Below are 27,836 nucleotides of genomic sequence, written 5' to 3'. Positions count from 1 at the left end.
GAGTTCTGCTACTCTCCTACAGCTTACTCACCCTTCCTTCCTGTTGAGTCATTCTCTCTGATTCTCCGCAGTATGGACTGCAGAAGTCTTTGCTGCACCTATCAAACATTTTTTTGTTTGTTTGTTTTATGTAAGAGCAACGGCCATCAAGTAAAACTCATAAAGCTTAGGTACATAACTTAATACTTTACATTTTCATTTTAAAAAGACTTGTGTGTGACGTATGAGCATGGTATGTATGCACCCGTGTGTGCGGATGCATGTGCACATGCTCACACATACAAGGGCTCAGATATTGGCTATCTTATTCTGCTCTGGTTTGTTTTCTGTTACTGTAACAAAAACACACACCAAAACCAGCCTGGGGAAGAAGGGTTTATTTGAGTCACAGGTTAGAGTTCAGGATGGAGAGAAGCTACAGCAGGAGAAGGGGCTTGAGCAGTGAGGAATGTGCTTACCGGCTTGCTTCCACTGACCTACTCCACTAGGTGGTCCAGGTCCATCTTCCTAGGGATCGTACCACCCATAGTGGACTGGGCCCTCCTCCAATAACTAGCAATTAAGAAAATGCTTCACAAGACAAACATGGCCACAGATCAATCTGATCAAGGCAATTCTGCAGGTGAAGCTCCCTCTTCCCAGGTAACTCTAAGTTTGTGTCAAGTGAGCAGCTGGAGCTAACTGTGATGTACTCTATCAACTTACCATCATTTTTCCTTAAGAAGGGGTCTCTCACTGAACCTCCAGCCAGGCTGGCAGCCAACCAGAGCCAGCCATCCTCCTGCCTCTGACCCCAAAGCACTAGGATAATTAGGTGAGTTAAGCTATTTTTGTTTGTTGAGCACTTTTTCAAGTTTTTTAGCCATTTCTATTGGTTGTCTTTGATTTGTAGGACTTTTTAACACAAGTACTTTCTTAACTATCTACGTTCCAAATTCTCTCCCAGTTTGTGACCTGCCCTTTGATACCTTGATGGTGTCTTTTGGCAAGCACAAGTTTTCTTAATTAAATGAAACTCATATTTTTTTTCATTTACAGTTAGTGATTTTTATGTCCCGAATAATCGTTGCTGCCCAAAAATATTCTAAATTTTTCTTTAAAAACATTATCATTTTGATCATAATTATACATATAAGATCCATTTTAAATTAATTTGTATGTGTGAGGTGAGGTATAGGTCTGAGTTACTAATACAATTATTCAGTTCTAGTACCATTTGCTAAAAAACATATACTTGTCCATTTAGTTCCTATGTCTTCAACAAAATTCAGTTGACAGTAGCCAGTTTTAGATTCCTGAGTAAGGGGGCTGGAGAGATGGCTCAGTGCTTAAGAGCACTGGGTGCCCTCTGGAAGGACCTGGGTTCAATTCCCAGCACCAACATGGCAGCTCATAACTGTCTCTAACTCAGTTCCAAGGAATCTAACACCCTCACACATAAAAAAATTAAATAAATTATTTTTTTTTACAAAAGAATCCTGAGTAAATTTTCCAACTGTGTGGGCTCCTTCAAGGCTCCTCTGTGTGGTTTCCATTCACTTATCAACCTCTACACAGATGAAAATTCTACTGGAATTTTAACTGGGATAGTACAGCATGGCATATATAAATCAAGTTGGTGAGAATTGATGTCTTAGGGGCTGGAGAGATGGCTCAGTGGGTAAAAACACTGGCTGCTCTTCCAGAGCACCAGTTTCAATTCTCAGCACCTGCATGTTACTCACAGCTGTCTATAACTCCTGTTCCAGGGTAACCAATACCCTCTTTGGACCTGTGAGGGCACCAAGCATGCACATGGTACACAGACATACATAAAGGCAAAACATCCATATATGTTAAGATACAATGTAAAAAATTAGTGACATCATTTAACTTTTGCAGTCAGTGGGTTAAATCTCTCCACTTATTGAACTTTTCCTTAATACTTAGTATCTTTCCGCAGTATTTTGTGCTTTTCTGTGTAGAGGGCATTCACATTTGATGGCTCTAGTCCCAGATACTGGGGGTGGAGTGAGGTAGTGCTGTTTTAAACGGCATTGTTTTTAAAGTTCCATTTTTCAATAGTTTGTTGCTAGTATATAGAAATACGATATTTTAAAATACTAATAACACATATTTTTATGTCTTGCTAAATATACTCACTGGTTCAATTTGTTGCCACATCCTCCCAGCAACTCTGAATCAAGACTTCTCCTTTCTCCTTTCCAACTTTGACTTTATTGTTCCTTGAGGGGGGGTACTTTCCACTAAAGATAGATCTGCTTGTACATCGTCTCTTAGGAGGAGTGGCAGGGAGTTCCTTTGCTTTTTCTCCAGACTGTAACTCACCTAAAGGCCTTTAGTGGATCTTCTTTATAACACTGACAGAACTTCCTTCCCTTCTTCAGTAAGACCCTCAACCATGGACAGCTGTTGGGTTTTATCAATGATTTTCCTTTATACACTGAAATTGTGTGTTTTTCCTCTTTATTCCATCAATGCAATGAAGTATATTGACTGGTCACTCTTAAGGCACCCATTATTCCTGAGATAAGCCCCACATGGCAATTACATATTATGTTTTCCTTATTACTTCTGAGTCTGATTTGTTAATGATAGCTTAGGACTTTTCAATGACACTCATGAGAAATACTGGTCTATAATTTTCTGGTGATGTTTTTGTCAAGTTTAAGCATCAGGATTGTGCTGTCTTCACTAACTCCTTTGAGAAGTGATCTCCTGCCTTTGAAGTAATTGGTGTAAAATCGGTTGTGTTTCATCATTCAGTGTTTGCCTTGGTTTGCTGGTTTGTTTGTTTGTTTTTTTTTAAAAAAAAATAGTGTTTATAGTGAAGAACTTTAGGCTTAAAACTTCCCCCTGAAATTTTTAATTATAGATCCTATTTAATAGGCATAGAATTTTTCTTCTTGAGTAAATTCCTGAAAAATTATTCCTTCAAAACTTTGTACCTTATTCTACTTGTTAAATGTATTCCTATCAGTTCATAATCTTCTTTTCATTATTTAATATCTATAGAATTTGAGATACCTCCTTTTTATCCATACCTGTTGTTGTTAGCATAATGAGTACGTGTTTTCTCTCTTTTTGGCTAATCCTATGAAGTTTATGAAATTTATTAAAATTACTTAATATTTTTCACTGTTAATTTTTTAATTGTCAATTTGATATTTCCTTTATTTTATTTTTTTTCTTCTTGCTTTCTTTGGATGCATCCATGGTATTTACTTCTCCATCTTTTGTGTCCCAATCATGGGCACTTTCTGGTACTTTGGGATCTTGGAAGCATTATCCTACCTCACTCAGATGCAACCTATATGAAATGCATTATTCATGAAGGACTCCAAACCTGAGTTTTAAATATTTGGAGAGCATCTAGAATGCACTCAGGACAACCCAAAACAATCAAACATTGCCTCATAGCTGCTAGTCCTGGGCTGGATGGGCTGACAGCAATGTTTGCTTTCACTTATTTGGATTCTATAAGGTCTGCTTTCCTTGTAGGGTGACCTTGACACATCTGACTCTGCTAATACATTATGAAAGAAGAATAACAGAATCATGGAGGAATTTCCTTGCAGGTTTGAGGAAGAAAGGGGAGGCGAGAAAACAGTAGGACCTTGAAACATTATAGTTTGTAGAGAATGAAAATAGGTCAGTAATATGTACAAGGCTGTATGTGGTGGTCAGGGAGAAATGTGTACAGGGCAGTGTGCCATGGTCAGAGAGGAACTATCCAATACATTGCAGTGCACAGTGCTCGGGAGCAGAGGTAAGCAGGAGCCAGGGAGCCATTGCTAGAGAAATGCTGATCAGTGGACACCGATAGAGAATTTCCTCTCAGAAAGGGTGTCATTGCCTGTCACGATGGGAGAACGGGTTTGTCTGTGTTTTACTGTCGAGATGAAACAGGAGCTAATCATTGTCACCTCATCAGAGTGGCAGTCAACTGTGGACCATGGGCATGGACGTCAAGAGATTGCTCCTCAGGGAAGCTCACGATGAGCCCAGCTATTCTGGCTCTGTTCACCTTCAGGATTCTTGGCATCCATCTCACTGGACCTCTAGCAAAACATCTCACTACATTCTGGGACCTATTTCTTTTTGTTGTTGTTGTTTTAAGTACGTATTTGAATGCTTTATTACCATTATTAGAATTCTCCTATGAAGAAGGGCAAGGAGATAGAGGTAGGGTCAAGACAATTGAAGAACTTAGGGAATTTATATGCATATTATTTTTTCTTTTTGTAATGTACTCCTGATAACTATGTTTTTCTCATTTCTGTGGATTGTCCTTTATATCCAAGGCCTAATCTTGTCTTGAGAAAACTTCAGCTTGTATCCAGTGTGTTTCATACACTTGGGCCTAACTGTATTTCTTCTCCTTGGGAAAGAAAAATGTTGTCCTTCCTCATATCAAGTACTTCAGAGTCAGAAAAAACTCAGGTGGCCTTCCTCCACTCTTCTGCCCTTCCAGGAGGAAGCCATTTTGAAATAAAATAGTAAGGGGAAGCCATTCTCAGTCAGCTTGTCCTACGAGAAAAAAAAAAAAAAAAACAGGACGAAGTGTTTAGGAGGAAATATTAGATTTAGTGGAACATACTAAAATGCAGTTGAGTCCTGTGAGACACACTAGGTGACGGGAAGTCACAGATACAGCCTTGTGTGGTGACAACAAAGGGAGAAGACAGGACTGGAGAGGGTCACTGTGGCAGATGTGGGAAGAGCTGTGGATGGACACATACAGGGAGATGGTCACACCACAGTAAGAGTGGCTGTGACCTTTTTTTTTTTTGCAATTTTATAGTATAGTATTTTAATTTTTTTCTTTCATTGAAAATGATTTTTTTCTCACATAATATATCCTGATTATGGTTTCCACCTGGGACCTATTTCTTACTACCTGCTCTTTTCCACTGAGCTTTTCTGAGTGTCTTATACCAACTTCCATAATTAGCCTATACTTTTCTGCTTCTTGATTTCAGCCTGGTGGCTACATTATCCTGATAACCAGTATTTATATGCAACATCCCACTGTAGCCTAGACGAGGCTGGCCTCAAACTTTCTAAGTAGCAGAGACTTGCCTTGAACTCCTGGTTCTCCTGCTTCCACCACCTGAATGCTTGGATAACAGGTACACACCATGGTGCCTAGCACACCCAGTTAATACAATATGGTTTGAACCACATTAGGCTCTCCAAGACCAATATGAATAAAAATGTTCTTATCTTTCATTTAGTCCATCATAAGTGATTTCCACTAAGTAGGCTATAGACTGGGAACATCACCTGCTCTGTCCTGGTTTCTGGAATATTATTCTCATCTCAATTTAAAGAGAAAAATGATCTGGTTTTTAAAGTGTCACTTCTAGGAAGAAAGCCAGGGCTTAATTTGCCTTTTCATTGAGATTTATATCGTGTCTTTGATGTTTCAAAGCAAAAGTCATTGGGCAGTGGTTCACTCTGTCATTAATATTCAGATCCTAACATTCTGCTATTACTGCACCAGGACGTTGTTGCAGACATATCGATCCCAAGAATTTATTTATGGGACTCTATTCCGGGAATTGTTGGGGGAGAGAAATAAAATATTGGTGATACTCACCCTTCAAATTAAAATGCAGGGAACTGTGCCCAATATTGCATTGGATCAATAGAATCAATCAATGAGTCAATCAACCAAATTTTATTTATTCACCCAATAATTTATTCAGTCAGTAAATGTTGGCTAAATTGAGGAATTGTAAATCAATGAAGGATTTATTTATCACATATTATTTGCAAGGATTGGGTAAAAGGATCTTTGCATAGGAAGTTCACAACTAAAGTGAGAGATAGAATTACTATACATTAGCTAGTAGACAATATATAAATTCCATGGTAGCAGTGGCTAATGGTCTGGGAATCATTATCAATGGTTTTATAGAAGATAATGCATGCAAACAGAATCTTACACTCTTACACGATTGTTGCAGTTTGACAAGGTGGATGCCAAGTGGACGTGATGTTCTCTATTTGAGAACAATGTTATCATTCAGCACGGAAAGTAAAACTGAGCATGGGGAACTGGTGGAGATGATGAGACACTTGATCAAGTCAGAAGATGTAATTTTAGGAACTGGAAATAATGCCATAAACGAGAAGCTTTGTTGTGACATAATGGAGCAATAATATACACAAATCTCTTGAGTATTCCTTACTATTGAAGTAGCATAATGAAATAAGAGTTAAAGTAATATAAGAGAAAATGAAGGGATGCTAGCTAGGTTTTATGTCAACTTGACACAAGCTAGAGTCATTTTGAAAGAGGGAACCTCAATTGAGAAAATGCCTCCACTAGACTGGCCTATGGGCAAGCCTGTAGTGCATTTTCTTGTTTGATGATTGATGTGAGCCCAGTTCACCGTGGGCAGGGACACCCCTGGGCTGGTGGTCCTGGGTGCTATAAGAAAGCAGACTGGGCAAGCCATGAGAAGCAAGCCAGTGAGAAGCACTCCTCCGTGGCCTCTGCATCAGCTCCTGCCTCCAGGCTCCCACTCTGTGTTCCTTTGTAAAAGTCATGTGATCAGGACAGGTAAGCTGAAATAAAGCCTCCCTTCCCTGAGCTGTTTATGGTCATGGTGTTCACCACAGTAATAGAAACCTAAGACACAGGGTAAGGGTGTCCCTCAGGTTATAGTACCTGCCTGGTGTGCATGAGCTTCAGATTATTAAATATGAGCAGTTTGAAAAATGGTGGGGTTACTAAAGGGATTTGGGAGGCACAGGGAAGGAGGCAGTGATGCAGTTATGACACTGGGGTGCAGCTCTGTACTCTCAGAGGAAGAAACCCTGGGTTCTTATTAAGGAAGATACAAAATCAAAAGCTGGGGGGATTAGGATATCTTTTAATAGATAAACGCCAGCCAAATGCAAGCCAGAGCGTGCCAGAGGCAGCAAGGCAAGGGAGGCCAGAGAGAGTGAGCCATGTGCCTTCTCTGTCTGTCCCTTTAAAGCCTTTCCCCCGTCACCCTGACAACACCTTGACCACACCCTGATGGGCGTGGTCGGGCACATCTGTAGCCACCTCTTAGGAGGCGTGGCTACAGTGTCTCCCTACAGTTCTTAAAGATAAGTAACTGGCTTCTTGGTGAGAATATGGGCAGTTCACACACGACCTCTGAGAGGGTTCTCAGTGTGCTGCTTCTCAGAGTCAGCGTGTGTGCACAGTGGAATCAAGCTCTGTATTTCAACATCCATGACAACTGCAGTCATGGCATACAACAAGCAAATACAGGACATCAGGTCTGCAGAGTGAGGGGACAGTATATTGTCATCACAGAGCCAAACACTGAAGGGTAATGAAACCAGCATAGGGTTTCACACACCACAATGGTAAAAGGTGTGGGAGGGAGGTGTGAATGGAACACATATCTGTAGTGTCAAATTCAGCAAAAAGTCCAAGATAACTATGAGCTAAGAATAGACTGTGTGATTTACAAGCCTCAGTGGTATCCTCAAAGGAGGTGGTTCACAGAAGACCAAGGTTAACACAGTAAAAACAGCTCAAAGAGAATAAGTGGACTGCTCAGCCCCAATAGACCCTAGCTGAGGGCCTATTCCCAGTGGATGGCTTATGGGGGAGGGGCAGTCATGCTCCAGGACATGACACCATACCCGTGAGTATATAGGCAGAACACATGGGAATCTGTTGTGTGAAATGCCTTTTACTCCTTTATCTTTTTAGTCATTTTGAGGGGGCCACCACTCAGCTCCCAAATAAATCACACATGGAGGCTTATTCTTCGTTATGAATGCCTGGCCTTGGCTTGGTTTGTTGCTAGCCAGCTTTTCTTAACTCTTAATTAATCCCTCTACCTTTTCCCTTGTTAGACCCCCAGAAAACTCAGGTATCTGGGGTCCCAGGCCACGACCGCGGTCACCCCAATCACCAGGTGGGTTCGAGAGCTTAATGCAAACTGCATGAGGCTTTATTGTTTTGTTTTGTTTTGTTTTGTTTTTTTTACGAGCTAACCCCATGTTAGCTTGGGTCTTTCACCCACCCACCATGGCAGATGGCTAGCAAAGACAGCTCGAACCCGATGTGTACAGATCTTTATAGGGCAGCGAAGGGGAGTGTCTAGGGGCACACACAGGCTCAGGATTGGTGTGCCTCCAGGCTTGGAGGGTTTGCCCTGTGTTGATTGGCCAACTGGTTGTTATGGCCCATAGGCCCTCCCAGGGTGGTTGCTATGCTCTGTGAGTCATTGCTGTGTACTTGTCCGTAAAGTACACCCAGGGTCGTAAAGCATAGCGCCACCAGCTAACTTCTGATTGGTTCCTTGTCAGAGGCAGGCGTCTGACCTCTAGTGACTAAGACAAGGTCATAGAGCACGTGTTACTGTCGTGGCTGCCGAGATATATAGATATATCTATATATACATATATGTACATATAGATATAGATATATAGATAGATATAGATATATAGAAATATATATGAGCTATAACCAAGTCTAAGATCACAGGGTCTAAACATAGCAGGGTGTAGACTCCTGAAGACAGCAGGAACCAAGAATCAGAATTATCAACCCTGAACAAGGGTTGCCTAGTTGCTTGCAAATTACTATGAGGCTCCACCCAGTGAGTCTGATTATCTGACTCAAGCAAGTTCTGTAGAAAGGAAGGCACTCAGGACAATTATCCCAACAGGAGCCAACATTTAACCTGGAGCAGTCAGTCCCTTGCTTCTACACTGCTGCTGTCTGATGGGATACCCTGCATCATTTGAAAACCATACAAAAATTACCTAATTAAGGTTAATGAAGTGTTGAGGCTGCTGAGCTTCTGAGTTTAAGAATAACTAGAGGTGAGAGTTCTTCAGGAAATGGTGTCCTTTGATGAACTCCTTTGCCCCAGGCATGAAGAGGGATTGCACATCTTCTCTCGTCCCATGAAATAGTTCATTCTCTAATAAAAGATGCCTTAGCTGGGCGTTGGTGGTGCATGCCTTTAATCCCAGCACTTGGGAGGCAGAGGCAGGTGGATCTCTGAGTTCGAGACCAGCCAGGTCTACAAGAGCTAGTTCCAGGTCAGCCTCCAAAACCACAGAGAAACCCTGTCTCGAAAAACCAAAAAAAAAAAAAGATGCCTTAAGACCCTGACACTCGGTGGGAGAGTTGGCTCAGATCATAAAAGTACTTAAGGACAGGAGTTTGGACCCCCAGAACTCAAGTGAAAAAGATGGGTATAGATTCCTAGCTATATAGAGGTGGAAACAGAAAGATCTCTAGGGCTTACTGGCCTTCACATGGTGAGTTGCAGTAGAATGAGAAACACTATCTCAAAAAGCATGGTGGTGGGTGGCAGCTAAAAAATGCCATTTGAGGCTACTCTGTGTGTGTGTGTCTCTCTCTGTCTGTCTCTCTCTATGTGTCTCTCTGTCTTCTTTCATCTCTCTGTCTCTCTGACTCTGTCTTCTCTCATCTCTCTGTCCCTCTGTGTGTGTGTCTCTCTGTACCTCTCTCATCTCTCTTTCCATCTGTCTCTGTCTCTCTCTCTAACTCTCTGTCTCTGGTTCTCTCTCATCTCTCTCTCTATCTCTTTCTCATCTCTCTCTCTGTGTCTCTCTCTGTCTCTGTCTCTCTGTCTCTCTGTCTCTGCCTCTCTCTCTCTGTGTGTCTCTGTCTCTGTCTCTGTCTCTCTCTCTCTGTCTCTCTCTCTCTGTCTCTCTCTCTCTCTCTCTCTCTCTCTCTCACACACACACACACACACACACACACACACACACACACACACACACAGTGTATGCCTGTTCCCCACACTCTGCTAACAGCAGTATAAAACTTCCTGACCTTCAAGCTACGACTTTGCAGAAAGGAGTTTGGTTCTGACCATATTAAAATGCTTAGAGCAGCCATTGGTGGCCTTTTTAGTTTAATTCATTGTCACGAAAGCGATTCTGGCCAAGAATGCAACAAATTTAAAGCCACTGCTTGTCTTGATATCTTAATGTAAATTATTTATACTCTTTCATCCTGGCGACAGGCGGCTGGGGGAAGTGAATGAGTCAGCAGTTTCTTTGCAGAGCTGAGAACAAAAAGCATCCGCATAGCAGGGATTAGAAAAAAAATATAGTTGCTTTACTATGGCAACTACTTCCAAACCATAGATTCCTGGTGTTTCCTCTTAAAATGACTAGACATCGGGCCAGGAATAGTTGCCCTAATTAGCCAGTGGTACGTGGGAGGCAGCTCAGCTCTTCTGTTGCCATAAGAAACCAAACAATGTCCCTAAGCGGCAACAGAACATGATCCTCCAAGGACAGCTTCTCCCATCCCTCTCATAGTGCCACCTGAAGTCCATTGTGGCTTGGCCTCCTATGCATTTCTTTACCCCTAGGCTCTAGTGAGCTGGAATCAAGAGAACAAAAATGCTCACTGATACCACAGATGTCAAGGAGCCTTTGGGAGAATGAAGCCTCTATTACGCATGCTCAGGTCTGGTTGTTGCCTATGAGAACATTGCTCTGGGACTATAACTTTTTAAAACCTAAGTCTGCTGAGATCCTGAGTTCATTTAGAGTGCTCTCGGGGTGGGACAGGGTGCCCTTCACAGTGTTGCCTATCAGAGAGCCGGGCAAAGTACGAAGTCTACCTCTGTCTGTAGGTGTCTAGAGGAGACAGGGAGCTTTTCCAGAAGAGAGGAGACAGATGACAATGGATTCCAAAGAGAACTCCTTCTAGTGCCATTTAGAGACATCTTTATCCACTGAGGAGGCAGAAGATACAGGCAAACTGCTGGGAGGCCATCCATTGTTCATCTGCTAACATTATTCATGATTTTTTTTTTCCTGACTCATTCAGCACACGCCCTGCCCAGGCCTCCCGTGTGACAGACACTTTCTGTAAAAGAAATTCAAGGAGGAATGGCCAGCCTGTGTGTGTCCAGGGCCTAATGAGAAGGATGGATACTTGGAAAGGGGATTATGAAACACTGGTTATATAATGTTCAGGGTGGTGTATGATCACCGTGAATGGAGGATGCCTGAGAAGTGACTTGATTTTACCATGATGTGTTCCCTTCCTCCTAGTATGATGTGGTCATTATCAAAACCTGGAAAACATAGCATAGCACTAAAATGGTCAACAGTCACTTCTGTTTGGGGACAATACCTCATGTAGGGAAAATGGTTTCCTTCCTATGTGCCTGGTACATAACCAGACACATTATACACAGGGACTTGGCTTTAGAGAAACCAGGAGAAAAAAACCTTGCATCCTCAGTGCTGCTGATGGACCTGAGACAAGAGTACGAGATAGGGGACACTCTGTTCTGTAGCTTCAGACCTTCAGGTTAATTTCATCTCTGTTATTACTATTACTGTTGTTCATCATCATCATCATCATCATCATCATCATCATTATATTACTTTATTACTAGCTACCACTACTATTTAACATCTCTAAGCCCCTTGCTAGCTTTCTGAGCCTAGGATCCTTACCTAATGGGATCTTCTGATCTAAAAGATTAAGGTTGGTGCATTTAAAAACCACATCATCCAGGTAAAATGGGGTGTATCCATTCTCAGTATTTTTTAAAGAGTACTGGCATTATGTATAAGAGATTACTGAAACTGCATGCTTTATTTAACAGTTTCTCCCAGACTAAAAATCCTCCATAAATAGCAGCTTGGGGAACCGAAAGAGCAAGCAGATTGACATAGAAGTGAGCGGCTTTGATGTGTGGGAGGTTAGGGCCTGAGCTCCTCCAGATTGCTCGCTGAACAAAAGCTATTGTTATAAGCTAGTTTCTCTCTCTCTCTCTCTCTCTCTCTCTCTCTCTCTCTCTCTCTCTTTCTCTCATACACACACACACACACACACACACACACACACACACCCTGCCGCACTACATGTCATTAGCATTCGAGTATCAAATCTGCAGCCTGGAGATGACTGCAGCAATGGCCACTTTGAAAATCCCACTGGGTCAGAGGAATTGACTTTGGCCTGAAGAAGGTGAAGGATTACAGGAGGTCTTAGCTATTAATCAAAGTGTGTACCATCCAATGTCTGTTTTTTTTCTCAGCAGAAAAGAAGTAGAAACTGCAAGGATGGAAGCACATGGATATACTCTTCTTGGTCTTTTACTCCCAGCCTGATAATTATGAGGCTGAATAAAAGGCTTCAAGATCATAGCACATTGGATATAGTTGTATGCCTGTGTCTGGCCTTTAGCTTTGGTTCCTACAACCCAAGCTCAATCAATGATCAATTAAGAGCCCTTCATTTTCAGTGTCTATGAAGCAGAATTTGATATGATAACCCTGGGTCCAAACAGCATGAAGTCAAGTAGTGTAGGCAATGCTCTTAGTCCTTGGCTTCCTTGGGCAGTGGAAGGTTCAAATACAGCTGCTCATGATCATTCATCTGCAAAGCTGTGCTGTAGTAAAACTCCCTGGAAGGTTAGCAGTTGCAGGCACGGGCGGGCTGGAGCAATGGTTCAGCTGTGAAAGGCCAGCTCACAACTGTTCCGAAGACAAATGTGGGTGGTGTTTCTGTGCTTTGCTGATTGCAGAAAACCCAGCGAGGGATTTTATTCTCTCTGAAAACACGCCATTTTTAACAATTCTCCCAAAGAATATCTATCACCCCCTCTCAGTTGCAATGGGATTTTCTCTCTTCAAAAACATCACTGTGAAGGAGATACTGCTCTCAAAGTCATCGGCTCATTCAGTATGCTGGTACTAAGTTGATGTCTCTAGCAATTTTTAAGGAAATACCCAGATGCTTCTAAGAGCCTTTTGAATATGTATGATTTAAAGATTAATTATGTTAATCCAGACCAATTGATCACCTACTCCCATTTAATTAACAATAAGGGAGCTTGACAGGAGATGGGTTATTAGATAAGTTCTTTATCAAAGAAAAAGGAGAGAAGACAGCACCTGATAGATTACAGGGGCTCTCCAGAGAAAGCCTGGGGGAGCCTTCTATGAAGCCCATCAAGGTGTCTTTGTTCTGAACATAGTAAACTGTAGCCTCTGGTGGTGATGTGTGTCTTACCATAAGCATAAACCCAGGAATCCTTATGCATCCAAGCCTCTGATGCAGAGATGTCTCTTCACTATGGAGCCCCATTTCTTCAACTCTCTGACCATCCTAAGCAAAAGTAATGCAACATATCTAGTGATGGGGTGTCCTTCTCAGGCGATCGATATCTCCAGGCAGAATTATGCTAATGGATTTGAAATCCATTCCCTCCATTGCTCAGAAGCACTGTATTCCCCAAACTGAGCATCCTCGTGGGGTAAAGCAGGCATCTTCATGGATGGCTCTAGAGACATCACTAAAGGAAAGATGTCTGACAATCTCCCTGATGCCAGGTGGGTTCCAGCAGCAAACTCCTTTCTAGCTTCCAAATAGAAGACAGGTGAAAGTTAACCTTGAGAGAAGTGGCAGGTCATGCACAAGAGAGTGAGGCAAAAATCCCTAGCATTTAGGATGGTAACGGCATTGCTTACTGTCTTTGGTGCACCTACAAGAGAAGTAGTCCCCATGTAAGGAGAGACTCAGCAGGAAAGTGGGACATGGGGTTGGGTCATAAGTGAGACACCAGAATAGATTCTCAGTTGATTGGGCTTTTAGGTCAACCAGTAAATTAAGGACTTGTGGCAGAAGCAAGGGCTAGAATCTACATTAGTCTTTCTAGCAGACTTTATGTTTTAGAGGGGTTTTGAGATCACAGAAAAAATGAGTAAAAGGCACAGAGATTTCCTTTCCATCCCCTGACCCAACACATGCAGAGTGTGCTATGTTTGTTTCAATTCACAGACCTAAACTTGACCGTGTTGTCAGCCCACATCCATAGTGTGGATTAGGGTTCTGTTGTGTGACAAAGAGAATTGAACAAACGTCTATTCACTCTAAATGCAGCACTGGCAACAGACTAGAGAAATTATCCCACCGAAGTCTAGGCTGGTGAGTCAATGGGCTTACTGGGGTTACTTGCAGGAACATGGATGACTGGAAGGCAGATGCATCACCAAAAAGCCCATCCCAGAATAAATGATGACTCACAAAATTGTGCCCCCAAGCGAGCTCCAGGTCCAGCTAGCAGACAGCTCCACTGGAGAGTCTCCTCTCCCCAGCAAAAGCTCACTGCTTTTATAATCTTGAAATGGGGCCTTGTGAATCATAAGTTTCTGAACTTAATCCAGTTAGTTTCCTGCATCTTAGGAGGTAACATTTAACCTGAAGAAAATGGCTACACAGCAGTCTAGTCTTGTGTTGCACCTCCTATGGGTATCAACACACAAAATGTCCTGAATCGCATCACATAGAACAGTTTCACTGCCTGCCCTACTCCCGCCCCCCAGTTGTTAAAATGCTCTGAGAGCAATTTGAGGGAGAAAAGGTTGATTGGGTTCAGAGCTCCTGAGTATAACACAGCGTTGCAGGGATCTCATGACAGCAAAAGTTTGACAGAAATGGTCTCATAACATCCACAGTCAAGAGCAGAGAACAGTGGATTAACATATACATGTTGGTGCTCAGCTCACTTTCTCCACTCTTACACAGTTCAGAATCTGGTGCCTAGGGAATGGTGTCACCCACAGTGGGCAGGGCCTCCCATTCCAATTATCATATCAAGATAATGCTGTATAGACATACCAATAGGCCAATGAAATCTAGACAATCCCTCATGGAAGTACCCAGAAGCTTACCTCCTAAGTGTCCAGTTGACAATTAATGGTAACTATCATACTGCCCTAAAAACCCCCTCCGAGCTGCACTTTGTCTTTAGTTTTCCCCAAATTCCTAGAAACCACTGATCTTCCTTCTATCTCAATAGTTTTAGCTTTTCCAGAATTTGACTTAGGTGAAATCACAGTTTGTAGACTTGCCCAGTTGGCTTCTTTCATCTAAGATCACTCTATGTCTTGTTTATGGCCCCATCTCGTGTGTGTGTGTGTGTGTGTGTGTGTGTGTGTGTGTGTGTGTGTGTAGGCATGTCCCTGCAACAGAGTGTGTATCAAAGCCAGAGGACAGCCTCAGGTGTTGTTCCTTGCTTTCTATCTTGTTTGAGACAGGGTCTTTGGTCTCTTATTGTTTACTATAGCTTTGTGCCAGCTAGCTGCCCTGTAAGCTTCCTTCCATCTTGTCTCTTACCATAGAAGCATTAGGATTATAGATCCATGCTTCTGTGCCCTGCTCTATGTGGGTTCTGTGGGTCTGAAACTCAGGAGTTCATACTTGCCTGGCAAGTGGTTTACTCATTAGGCCATCTCCTCAGCCCAAGCAATACACTGGTCTGGATATGTGTGGTCTACAGTGTGTGCATTCACTTTCCAGATCTATCCTGTATAGTTCCAAGTTTGGGCTGAGTAGGTCTACCATAAGCATCCATATGTGAGCCCTTGTCTACAATCCTTTGAGAACTGACATTGTTAATCCTCCAACTTAGTTCTTTTCACAGTGACTTGGATCTCCCCTTCTATCTACTCCCTCATGGAACCCCTGTGATTCACAGTTTATCACTCTCCTGAGTCAATGACATCTTAGAATCAATAGATCCAAAGGTTAAAGAAAAATCCCAACCTTCCATGTTGAAGGGTTTATTTAGCGCTAGTGAAAGCCAGTCCAGAGAGGTTAGTTTGCCAGAAGGGTAGAGCCTGTGACCAGGCCTCAGAGGCCAATGCTGTCACTCATCTCCCTCAGGCCTCACTGAATCTTAGCCTTTTGGAATAGGGTTTCAGAGGCTTCTTTCTTGGAAGGTCTAAAATGGACTACAGTTACTTGTGTAGAATGGTCAAGTGAAATGAGGAAGCTAGGAGTATGGGTCAGGTGTAGAGAACTTCATTGAATTGTGAAACTGTGTGTGGTTATGTTTTTCCAAGGCTATGGTTGTGTCTTGTGTTGTTCATTTGAAAGTAGATAGGATGGAGATTCTGTCCCCATTCCATAGCTGTGAAATATGAAAGTGGCTCAGGCCACGAACAGGCCAAGCTATAAAATACCTATTCCTGCCTGAATGGGAACGAGATCACTTCTCCTAGTGCTTCTCCAGGATAAAATATGCCCTGTACATGTTCCCTAGAGATAGGAGTCCCCAAGGTAGATCCACAGCTATTCCAAGACCCCTGCCTTCCCCAGTCTGCCTGGCTACCTGGAGAGTCATGTTGCATAGATGATATATAAGAACCTACTACATGATGTCAAACTTGTTTATGTGTTTATGTCTTCTTTTAATTAAAATATGATTCAAAACCAAAGGATGTGCCTAATATTTCATTTTCTGTTGCTATAGAAAATACTCAAAACAGAGTAGTTTATAAAGAAAAAAAGTTTTGTTTTGACTCAGTTCTGGAAGCTGGGAAGGTGTCAGTATCTTCTAGTTTCTAACAATGACCCATGTACTCCATGAAGGGAAAACGAGGAGACAGGTGTGTGTGGACAAGGAGGGGACAAATGAACTAGACAGATTTCAGACAACCGTATTTGAGTCAGCTAATATGAGCCTCCAGGAATGACATTAATCTCTTCATGAGGTAGATCCCATATGACCTCATTACCTTCTAAAGCTGCACCATCACATTGACAACTTAAATTTAAGATGTAGCAACAGGCAATATCAGTAAATATTTGCTAAATGAGGAGCAGCTGTTAGTGTGTGTATGCTATTAGGAAACTGGAACGAAAATGTGATCCCAGCCCTGGGTCTGTCAGCTTTGACTTTTTAGCAGGGGACTATTATAACTATCTCATTTGGAATAACTAAACAGTTTCAATAAATATCTTGACTACATTTATTCCTGAGGGTTACTGTCCTAGGACTCAGATACATGGATCTTATGGTAATGAGGGAGAGAATCAATTGAGGCCTTCATAGCTTCCGCAGAAAAACTATTTAGTATGGATACTTAGTGAAAACTAATCATACTGTTTTGCTGAGTGTTTATGCTGTCGCATTGCAGAAATAAAAACTAGGGAGGATTGTGGCAGTATCAAATGTAACTCCTGGCACATCCAATCTTAATCAGGGAGACTGGGACATGATAGATGAGAATGGGAGAGGTAAGAAAGGAAGAAAGTAAAGGGTGATAGAGAGCTACATGGTCCTTAGATAAGCCAGCAGTTGTGAGCATCCTCATGAATGCTGCTGCAGTAGAATTCTGTAACCCTCTGGAATCAGGGAAGATGCAACGTTAGGTATCGTGTGTGTGTGTGTGTGTGTGTGTGTGTGTGTGTGTGTGTGTGTGTGTGTGTGTGCACGTGAGCGCACCATGTGTTCGGAGGTATCTGGAGAATCATAAAAGTCATCAACAAGCTTTTCTGTACTAAAAGTTCAATATGCAGGATGACTCATTTCTTCCAAAAGCTCCTCCTTGCTATAGCTGATACCTAGTCGATTTCTGTCAGCTAATGCCTACATCTGCCATACTCAGGGAACATAAAAAGATGCTGTCCAAGGAAGAGCATAACAACATCGTTTTCATGATTGCTTGTGAAGAGAAACTGCAGTAAGATTTTTCATGTGGTGCCAACAAGAAAGGGAAAAACACAAATCCTAGAGTGCTGGGTTAGAGGACACTTTCCCATATGCATGGCCACAAGCAGGGTTTGCTGCCTTGAGCAAATTATTGTGGCCTCTGTTTCCTCATCTCACAAGTAAGAATACATAATCTTTATTATCTTTTCTTGATATGTGATCTTAGAGCTTCCATTGATTTCTTCTCATAAATTTTGATGTTTGGTTTTCTTACAGAATTTCCTCTTTATAACAGTCATAGCATTCATTCGTCCGTTGTTCCTCCATGAAATAAATATTTATTAAGTGTCTATCGTATGCCAGACCCTGTAATGTCTCCATGTTGTACCCTCTCTGCGAGCAGGTTCACTTTTGTTTTTCTACTCTCTAACTCACTGTCCCTGGATGCTCTATAAATGTCTGTTGGGTTGACTTGAATAGGATCCTTCAGTCCAAGCTACAGGTTAGACATGGTGTTCTAGGGCAATCACATTGTTTCTTTAGAAATTGCCTGGAAGGCTACGGTGACAGCTCGACCAGTAAACTGCTCTCCTTACATGTATAAAGATATGAGTTCAATCCCTCAGAACCCACAAAAAAAAAAAAAAAGCTGGACATGGTGGCTCACACTTGTAATCCCAGAACTACAGAGACAGACAGATGCTTGGGGATCACTGGCTAGCCAGCTTAGCTTATTGGGTGAGTTCTAAACTATTGAAAAAATAAGACAGACAGTGCCTGAAAAATAACACCAAAGGTTGTCCTCTGACTTGTCCTCTGACATGCATGTCTGTTCAGTTAAGATGTCCATGGAAACTGTTCTCAAAGAATCCAAACATAGCAGGTTCCAAGTAGATGGTGGTGACCATTTCCCTCTAAATTTATCTAGGTGTGTGGAGTTCTGCTTTGTAACCACTTTGTTATGTGTCCAATTCATAACCACATGTATCTTGTATCTCTCCTAAACTAACACTGCTTTGGTGCTCTGAAGAGTGGTTGCAATTCTTAGATGCTTACTCTGTGGGAAATTACGCCCCAATGCCTCCCTGGTAGCATGAAAATTCATCACAGCTCAGTGGACAGGCCCCAACCCACTGGATTGAATTTCAGATTAGCCACTAACAGCAAGCTGGTATTGGCAAGTGAATTTAAACCTCTGTGAAACTTAGTGGTTTGAGTTGTTTTTTGTACTTACCAAGTATTCATCTTCACTTTTCAAACAACACCTGTTGAGTCATTTGAGGACAGGCATTTGATGGGCTGCTCACCACCTAGGACCAAATATGTAATAGTTTACCTGATAATGCCCACTGTGGGCTCAGATGTTTCAACGCTTTGTTGTCAGTTGGTGGTACTGTTTGGGCAGGTTTAGGGGGCATGGGCTTGCTAGATGAAGTGTGTCACTAGGGAAGGGCTTTGAAGTCACAAAGCTGTATACCATTTCCAATTTGCTCTCTTTACCCTGTTTGCTGTTCAAGATGTAAGCCTCGGCTTCTGTTCCAGCCACTTTGCCTGATGCCCCCTGCCTCCACTCTGCCATCATGGACTGGAACTGTAAGCCCAAACAAATTCCTTATTCTATGAGTTGCCTTGGTCATGGGGTTTTATCACAACAATGGAAAAGTAACTAATACAAAATCAAATGAGACATGGCACAGTCAATACCTGGTGTGTGTTGTGTCTGAGAAAAAATAACTTTTAAGTGCCAATTACTAAATGGAGGGGCTCTCCCGGTAAATCCAGTCCCTTCCCCATCCCTTGATTCCAAAAACTGGACTGTAGCGTCAACAAAGAGCTAGAGAGCACAGAGAAAGGGATCCCTTGTTGTCTGTCTATTCTGGTTATCAGCTCTTAACCCACATCAACTGTACCATAACTGACACAATGAGAAAACAGATCTTCTGCGTGACCAACCCAGCTCTACCAATACTAGGTATTGACCCAAAGGACACCACAGAGACAACAGCACACGGGTGTTCCACTATTCACAGTGGCTAAATGCAAAACACCTAGCTGTCTGTTAACAACTGGGTGTATAAAAAGTGTACACATACAAAATGGAGTGTTGTAGCCACAGACAAGGAATGAAGGTATGTTGTTCTCAGGAATGGATGTTACTGGAAATTATCATATTAAGCAAATTAAGGCTGCTTCAAAAAGACAAATATCTTCTTGGGTTTTTTGTTTTGTTTTATTTTGTTTGTTTGTTTGTTTGTTTTTGAGACAGGATTTCTCTGTGCAACAGCTCTGGCTGTCCTGGAACGCACTTTGTAGACCAAGCTAGCCTCAAATTCACAGAGATCTGCCTGTCTCTGTCTCCCGAGTACTGAGATTGGGTTAAAGGCAGGCACCACCACCATGCAGCTAATATATTTTGTCCCACCTGTGATTCCTATACTTTATATACATACATAAAATCATGTACATATGTATGACATGAAAGAAGAAGCTAAACTCTCCAAGGAAGCACAGAACTAACATGGGAAAGGGGGGGGAAGGAGGTTATCAGGTATCGGGTGGATATGCTCAACATTTAGTACATATTTGTATGAAAACTTAAAAGTTAAATCATATTTTTAAACAGCAAAAAAAAATGTGGGTAAAAAAGGGATGTCACAAGACACACGTTAGGGACACCATTCTGGGAACCTGGGGCACTTAAACAGCTTAGTTCTGGCAGATTCAGACTCAGCCACTTGGGTTGTGGGAAAACAAAAGCTGCATAGTTGGGATTCTAGACTTCTCTCCATGCTGTACCAGTGACTGGCCAGGCAGAGAAGAGCCCATGATATGGGTCCCAGGATGGATGAACAACTGACCTGTTTGGTAAGTGACAGGAAGGGAGGTAACTGAGTGCATCCACTTCTTCAACAATAATGGTTATATTGAATGGAATCGTGAATAACCTCCAACTTTATTCTCAATAATTAAATCCTGACTTGTAGTTTTTTTTTTAACTCTTTGTTCTTTAGGGGCCTGCCACCCAGTTTCCAAATAAATACCTGGAGACTTATTATTACTTATGAATGCCCAGCCTTAGCTTGGCTTGTTTCTAGACAGCTTTTCTTAACTTGAATTATCCTATCTACCTTTTGCCTCTGGGCTCTTACCTTTCTCTATTCTGCATGTCTTTCTTTACTTCTTACTCCATTGCTGTCTGGGTGGCTGGCCCCTGGCGGCCTCTCTCTTCCTTTTCTCAATTCTCCTTCTTCTTCCAGCTCTTCTCACTCTTCTCCTCCTGTTTATTCTCTCTGCCTGGCAGTCCCGCCCATCTATCTCCTGCCTAGCTATTGGACACTCAGCTCTTTATTAGACCAATCGGGTGTTTTAGACAGGCAAAGTATCACAGCTTCACAGAGTTAAACAAATGCAACATAAATGGATGCAACACACCTTTACATCATTAAACAAATATTCCACAGCATAAACAGATGTAACTAATATTCCACAACACTAAATTTTCAAGATTTTAAGGGCTTCATGTGGAATGGATAGAGATGGAGCCAAGTTTTCCAAGAACCCCTGTCACCTGATGCTTAGTGTCTTATCATCAATAATTAGACTTGGAAAAATGAGTCAAACAATATGCAATTTACCTAAATACAACATACTTATGAAAACTCAATTATACATGTCAAGGGTGTCAATAAAGTGCTTGCTGTACAAGCATAAGGGCCTGAGTTCAATCCCCAGAGCTCACACTTAAAAGGTGGAGGCATGCTAGTACATGCTTGTAATCCTGCTGCTGGACAGGCAGAGACAGGAGGATCTCTGAGGTTTACAGGCCAGACCACTTAGCCTGATTAGTAAGCTCCAGGCCAGTGAAAGACCTTGTTTCAAGGAGGTAGACTATGTTCCTGAAGATAACACTCAAAAGTTATCCTCTGGCTCACACCCCTCTCTCTCTCTCTCTCTCTCTCTCTCTCTCTCTCTCTCTCTCTCTCTCAAAACAGTTAAATTTGGGGAATAAAGAAGGTTTTTTTTTATGAATCCAAAGATCTCAGGCAGCTCTGGTTTTGATTGACTTAAGGGCACACTGCAAATTAGTCCTTCAGCTTTCAGATACCACTAAGCACATTCATCATTCTCTTTCGACAAAAACTCAATACTCTGACGAGACGAGGCAACGTTCCAAATCCTCTGCCAGCATCCATCTTTCTGTGTTGAGAGTTCTAAGCCTAAAATAAAAACTTATTTAAATCCCAAAGAATTTGTGTCTTGACATATTTAAACTCTGGGGAAACAGGAGTTGAGGTTATACGTGTTTTATGATATGGGGTAAAAACTTCAGAGTGTATTATGGGTCCACAGTGGAGTTTTAAGTAGTAAATAAGTATTCTTTAGTTGGGGGTAGAATGCTTGTCGTTAGGCTTAGGCTGTGGCACTTCCGTGAAGTTTGGTCTTGTTTTATATTCTTCCCCATCACACCTTACAAAGCATCTCCTTGTCCTTCTGAGAAATCTTTATATTAGAAACGTTTCCTATGAAGGCATCCCAGAGCCTTTCAAATCTCCCTGAAATATTTAAATGTCAATTCTTATGCTATTATGATTAAATATAATTTAAAGTCACTCATTTCCCCCCTCCACACACTTCTTTAAAACACAGATTCTAATGGGTTATGCCAAAAGTTTCTAGTTCTTCCTAAATTATTTATCTTCAGATCATTTTCTCATGCATACTCCAAGGCAAAGATCTTTACGTATGCACAGTTGTCTCATTTTTTCCCATTACTGAGGATTGTGCATACTAGACAAATATTCTACCATTGAACAATTGCCTCCCTCTTGTAAATGTCTATTTTTCCATCCAATCCCCCAAGTCATTTATGTTTGGTTGAATCTAATTTCTTTCTGTCAGCAGTGGAGATGTTCACCTCTTCCAGCTCAGTCTGAATACTGAGTTCCTGACACTGCTCCCCAATCCTTGTTTTATGTGAACACACACACACACACACACACACACACACACACACACACACACACACACACAGACACACACACACACACACACACACATGCACATAGACTCACACACACAAACACAAACACATACACACCTGCAGCAGCATAGTGCACTAAAAAGGACAAGTATCATGTAATACAGAACACTCTGGGCCAAAAACTAACTAATCCAGAACCTAGCATCTCAGTTTTAAGAACCTACACAAATTATATAACCTTTCTAAGCTTGATTGAGTGACTAACTGGTTGCTTGCTTGATTGGTAGGCCCTGGGCATCTACCCGGGGTCTCCTGCACACTAAGCAAGAGCTCTACCACTGAGCAGCACACTCAGCCTTGATCTTTTTCATTTCCAAGAGAAGGATCAAGTTTCCTCCTTGCAAGTGCCATCACTTACAGAGATGAGTGGGAAAAGCCTGTGAGGTGGATCTGACAGTGCATTGGAGGCCGGAAAGTTGGCTGGTGCTGAACACAAGCACATTTGTATTTTAGGGCATGTGCATCCCCTATCTAGACTACCACAGTCATTTTCCAGCTGGTTGGATGTCTTTTCCTCCTTAATCGATGCTATACTGCAGTGCCAGATTAATCAACTTAAGAGCACCATTTATATTGTGTCCCCTCTTAGCTGAAGGACATGCAGAAGAAGACATTTTCACACTCTCATCCACTCTTCAGGGTCCACTGTGACCTTAACAGCGCCTAATCTTCCCTCTGACCTGGCCATCTTTTTGCCACGCTCTCCCACCCTGCCCACTCCCACAGCCTGGTCCTTGACCTTTGCCCATTCCAGAAGAATTATCCAGTCCATGCTTCAAAGGAGGAGTGAGGATTGAGGAAAGAAATAGACAAGAAACAGAAGATAGAGTTAGGAGGGCATCCAGTGAATACTGTGATCCGCCCCAAGTTTATTGCCCCTGATAATGAGATTGATGGCTAACTTACATGCCATCCTAGAGCCTTCATCCAGCAGCTGATGGAAGTAGAAGCAGACACCACAGCTAAACACTGAACTGAACCAGAATCCAGTTGCAGAGAGGAAGGAGTGATGAGCAAAGGGGTCCAGACCAGGCTGGTGAAACCCACAGAAACAGCTGACCTGAACAAGAGGGAGCTCTTGGCCCCCAGACTGATAGCTGGGAAACCAGCATGGAACTGATCCAGACCCCATGAACGTGGGTGTCAGTGAGGAGACCTTGGAGATCTATGGGGCCTCTTGTGGTAGATCAGTACTTATCCCTAGCGTAGGAATGGACTTTGGGAGCCCATTCCACATAGAGCCTAGACACACAGAGGAGGGCCTGGGCCCTATCCCAAAGGATATAACAGACTCTGAAGACCCCCCCCCATGGAAGGCCTCACCTTCCCTGGGGAGCAGAAATGGTATGGGATAGGTAGGGTGTTAGTGGGGGGCAGGGGAGGAGGGGAGGAAGAGGGAACTGGGATTGACATGTAAATCAATCTTGTTTCTAATTTAAATTTTAAAAATGGAGAAACAAAACAAACAAACAAAAAGGGGGGGAGGCAAAAGTCTTCTTTACCATGATACAAGGAACAAACAGATACAGTTTCCTCCGTAATATCAAAAACATCAAGTAGTCACACCCTAAACCAAATATCCTGTTGACATCCATTAGCTACACCTTTGGCCAAACATACTGTGGTTTAACCTTGAAAGAGCAATAATAGGCTCGAACTCTCTGACCTTGAGATGAAGTGGAGCCACTTCTATGGGCCTCGACAGACAGATCTTAAATCAATTCAGACAGCGCTTTCCAAGTGTTCTTCCTCTTCCATCTTAGATGGTCCATCTCTCTTTCCAAATTTTTTTAAGCTGGTATTCTAACCAGATACATTAGCATACTTGTGCAGCATATCTGATAGTGTTTTTCTCTGTGCTCCCATATATATTCAACTTATCAACAAAAAGATACTGTGACACGGATAGCTCTTTATTTACGTCTCATGTCAGAAGCGAATCAAAGTTGTAAGTTCTCTGAAGGCAAGAGATATGCTGTTCGCAGTGTAGACAAGGTAGGAAATGGGCTCTTCATCAAAACGTCGTCCCCTTATTATTTGTTATTATTTTTCCAGGGCAGGATGACACTATTAATGTCCATCAAGTGGGGAGAAGAAATTGAAGTGTTCATTTACAGAGGAAAACCAAGGTGCTATTAAAAGCTATGCTTGCACTGCTAATGTCTAAGACAGCAGAGGACTTGATATCAAGTAAGAGCTCAGAGTTTATGTGAATTAATGCATACACAAATGAATGAATGAATGAACGGAGACAAAATTGAATATAAAAAAAGTGGATGTTGTCATGGCAAACAAGCCAGTGTTGCATGGTGACATCTGAAGATTATGTGAGGTATGAACCTTGGGACTCTTTGCTTTGAACTCACCTGAAGAAAGGCTCACACTTCTGGAAAAGCACAGAGTGATAATTTTGTTTCCTATATTTTTAAAATCTTCTTCTCTTGGATGTATTGTTGCTCCTTCCTGGTCTCTCACGGTGCCTTTATTTCCCCTGGCCTTCACTCTCTTCTACCTCAGAGTCTGCTGATTTGTATGAAGACAGAGTTGCTATCCTTTCAGGAGACCCTGGCTTGTCCCCAAGCTGCTGAGTCCACAAGCAAGCCTGGTACTTATTAGCTCTGTGACCTTGAACAAGTGGTTTGACTTTATGATCTCTATTTGTATCACCTGCAAAATGGAGTCATTACTAGTACCTAGTGAGGAGTTAATGAGTTACCATAATGATTCAAAGCAACCCTCTACATCGGCCCTCATGCTCATACAGCAGATGTAATTGCTGGCTGCTATTGTAGATCTGTAGAGCTGGCACCCCATTGCCAGGCATAAGGATATGGACTTATGTAAAGCCCCAGAGAATTGTTAACATTCCTAATTGTATTTGGATTTTCCATCAACACATAGCCTTAACCATAGGACCTAAAATCTGGGTTACTGTGAGTTGCACCCTCATAAGCCTGCTACCAGGAGCTAAGCAGAGGGCTCCTCTCAGAGGGCTCCATCAGGTCATCCTCTAGTCTATCAATCTCCTTTCCACACTCTGAAAACCATTCACAAACCCTGATCCTGGAAGCTTCTCCTTCTACTCCCCCTTTGGCAATAGATGTTTCATGACTCCCCAGAATACCTTTACAAGGTCCACTCTGGTGTGCTCTTTCCTCTGTTCACAATATTCCACGTCCCGACCCACAGGACATCAACATGGGGCAAGAGAGTCAGGGACAGGGAATGGGGACAAGAGACCCAGGAAGAACAACCACAAGACAGGATTCTGATCCAGTGGCAAACTTTATTTTTCTCAGGCTAGCTTATATAGTCAGTAGAGCAGGATATGGGGAGGGGTAGAATGGGTTGTTTGTGCACCAGGTGTTAGTGTAGGCAGGATATTAGGAAGCCACAAAGAGGATGTTTGGCAGGGTAAAGAGTTCATGAGTAAGAAGAGATCCAGGAAGGGTTGCCTAGGAGACTGAGCTTATGGGTAGAGGACTGGGTCAAGTTGTTTCTTTTCAAGTTGGGAAGGGTCCTGGGTGGAGGGTACTTCCTGCTAGGCAACTTAGCAAAGAATGGCAGGATCTTGTTCCCTTGTTACAGACGACTTGCCTGGGCCCTGGGGTCACTAATGCCGGAAGTACAGCTCTTTCCCGGGGTCCCCACACAAGTGAGATGGGCTTGATACATAGATGGAAATATTTGATTACATAAATGGAAATATGGGAGAATTTACCCTGGAAATAAGGCTGAGTTTTCAGCAGCAAAGCTGGTGTGTAAGAAAGCTGCTAAGAACTGTAACCTAAAATTGTCTTCTTGCCCATCTTCTCAGACTACAGCCCCAGAGCTTGGACTGAAGATGTGGAGACCCTGAGGAAGCCAACTCTTCAACTGTCAGATTTGTCCTGGGTGTGGCCAGGGAGGGAGATAATTCAGGGCTGTGACTTTAACAGCGCTGAGCTGGCCTGCCTGCAAGCAGTCTATGCCAGTAAGCTCTGCATTGCAGAGCTCTGGGGTTCTGGCTGAGAAGGCCATGCCGAGCACCTCCCCTGAACCTCGTGCTCAGCAGCACCACCCTCCTGGCCTGCAACCACAGAGTAATACATGGGGGAGAAAAGACACAAATTCTGCTTTCTTTAAACAAGGCTCTGACTCAATAATTCATCAGAGGCAAAGTGTTTAATGGGGAACAAGCAATTCCTAAAGCTTGGGTCAAAAATGCTTTTAGACAGACCCAGCATTGCAAATCTACGGGAAATTCAAGAAAGCCCTTGAGTCTAGGGAGATATCTCTGCTGGGGAAGTGCTTGTCCTGGGATCTTAAGGGCATTAATTTGGATCCCTAAAACACACATAAAAAGGCTGGAAATGGTGCCATACACCTGTGATCCAGAACTAAAGAGACAGAGACATGAGGAGCCCCTGGGCATGCTGGCCAGCCAGTCTAACACAATCTGGGAGTTCCAGGTTCTGTGAGAGACCCTATCTTTAAAAATGAGGTAGGAGAGGACAAAGGAAGACACCCAATGTCAACCTCTGGCCTACGCACACACACACACACACACACACACACACACACACACCCTGAATTCATATGGCCTTGCTTTTTATTTTCACAGGTTGGGAATATTTTCTGCTCTGGTTAAGCTGTTTTGCCAAGATTTACTTGACCTTGTGTGGCAAAAGCTTTACAAGTAGAGGCAACGTGATTGGCCTGACATCAGGAGACATGCGCCTTGAGAGGCAGGCTTTTCTGCTCTGTCACTGCAGGCTGCAACCCTCATACAAGCTGAGTGCCCAGAGGGTCTGCCCATCTTCCTCCAGTTTTTTTATATAAGACCTCCTCATGATTACATAAAAATCCACAGAACACAGAGCCAATTAAGTGTCTTTCCACGCCTCTTTCATCTTCCCACACCTTCCAGTTCTCCTAACAGAGATGAGAAACCCAATTAGGACGTTTAAAATAGCAGGGCTGTGTGATAGCCCAGTGTAGGCTGTTACAGATTACTGTATTTTACAACCTGCAAGAGAAAGCTCAAAATGGAAACAAAGATATTAATATGCCCCCATCCCTGTTGAATCATCACTTAGCTTGTCAAGCCAACTCATCATGGTAGAGCTCAATGTTCTAGCCCCTTCTGGGATGCTCAGGCTTGGGCCTCCCTCCTACTTAACCCTGTTAAGAAGGAAGTGAAGCATCAGGCAGAAAGGCAAGAGTTTGGCTTTATTTGAGCATTTGACTGTAGGAGATGAATTCTTACCATAGCCAATGACAGTGCCCACAGAATGGGAGCCAAAACAAGAGACAGCTTGACATGTCTGCTTAGAATGCATGGGATT

General features: G+C 42.6%; 1 long non-coding RNA gene across 1 annotated transcript; it reads left to right on the top strand.

Moving 5' to 3' along the window:
* Positions 1-26,858, top strand: LOC118239730. The gene is made up of 3 exons (XR_004772584.1): positions 1-642; positions 24,565-24,699; positions 26,327-26,858. It is a non-coding gene; the product is annotated as an uncharacterized LOC118239730 (long non-coding RNA).
* Positions 26,859-27,836: the final 978 nt, after the last annotated feature.

The sequence above is a fragment of the Cricetulus griseus genome, assembly GCF_003668045.3.
Source record: "Cricetulus griseus strain 17A/GY chromosome 1 unlocalized genomic scaffold, alternate assembly CriGri-PICRH-1.0 chr1_1, whole genome shotgun sequence".
NCBI classification, from domain to species: domain Eukaryota; kingdom Metazoa; phylum Chordata; class Mammalia; order Rodentia; family Cricetidae; genus Cricetulus; species Cricetulus griseus.
This window is presented reverse-complemented; position numbering and strand designations above follow the sequence as displayed.